Here is a 1,129-nt window from a genome sequence, read left to right as displayed (position 1 = left end):
AACATACGTATTCTTCGATTAATTTTTTATTAATTTAGTCAACCAATACAATTCTTGATTTTACCAATCATATACGTAACAGAAGTATAGTGCATACATTTGAATCGAATCCACTAATTTTGACGAACATAAGAAAATAGCTGTTCTTTTCTAGATATGGATTAAGAAGAAGCACGAGACATGATACGATCATTCATGGCACTTTTGCGGAATGGATTACTCTCGAGGAAACATTCGCATTCTTATTAGAGATGTGCACATCTTATATATATATATATATATGTATATCACCTATAATGTTAAAAGTCAAATAAAGTAATTAATATGTAATCAAAGTTTTTCTTAATCGAAATACAACACTGATTTGTCAATTTCGGTTATTTAATCTTCTTTTTAAATATTATTCGTGATTTTTTTATGTTTTTAAAATAAACATGTATGTACGTACGACAACTACACGCTTCGCCACCACGAACGAAATAAATACATGCAATAACGATACCGATAATAATTAGGATCTAAATTCTTAAAAATATATATTGAATATGTGATACGAATTGCTACGAAATACGTTGCTACGGGCGCAACCATGTTCCATAATAGATATATCGTTACGACGAAAGAATTCTAGATGAAACGTGTTGCGGAACCTGAATAGAACGCGAGAAAAAGTGATTCTGGATGCGTACAATCGAAAAGTTATCAATTTGAAATATTTCTTCTTTACTGTAAAGTGACTACGAAAAAACTGTATTTCATCCAAATAGATGACCTTTTGGAATTCTTGCTAATCGGCCGGATGCGATTGGATAGTTCCATTGAAAATGGTAGCAAAGATGAGCGGTCATTGGCCAAACGGTTTACCCCCACATGTACTCACAGGCTATATAGAAGACCCCGCGAGGAATTTAATCTTCAGAACTGAGAGTCAGTGTCACGGAAATCTACCGAAAAGTAACTAAGTGAGTAAAATAGATTTTCATTCTCTCGGACTCTCGCAGGACCTCTCATACATTTATCTATTCATCTATCTATCTATCTATCCATCTATCTATTCATCTATCTATCCAGCTATCAATCCATCCATATATACATACATACATACGTACATATATATATATATATATAT

At 32.4% G+C, this 1,129-nt stretch overlaps 1 protein-coding gene across 3 annotated transcripts in view; it reads left to right on the top strand.

Annotated features, from left to right (window-relative positions):
* Positions 1–842: 842 nt before the first annotated feature.
* The window catches only part of LOC108756018, a 10,309-nt gene continuing 10,022 nt past the window's right edge, over positions 843–1,129 (top strand). The window contains exon 1 of one of the 3 annotated variants that reach the window (XM_018499562.1): positions 843–962. The gene's annotated coding sequence lies outside the window, so the exon portion shown is untranslated. The remainder of the gene's footprint in view (positions 963–1,129) is intronic. The other 2 variants (XM_018499563.1, XM_018499564.1) reach the window with 2 other exon arrangements.

Source organism: Trachymyrmex septentrionalis, unplaced genomic scaffold (genome assembly GCF_001594115.1).
Source record: "Trachymyrmex septentrionalis isolate Tsep2-gDNA-1 unplaced genomic scaffold, Tsep1.0 scaffold9, whole genome shotgun sequence".
In the NCBI taxonomy this organism is placed as follows: Eukaryota; Metazoa; Arthropoda; class Insecta; order Hymenoptera; family Formicidae; genus Trachymyrmex; species Trachymyrmex septentrionalis.
This window is presented reverse-complemented; position numbering and strand designations above follow the sequence as displayed.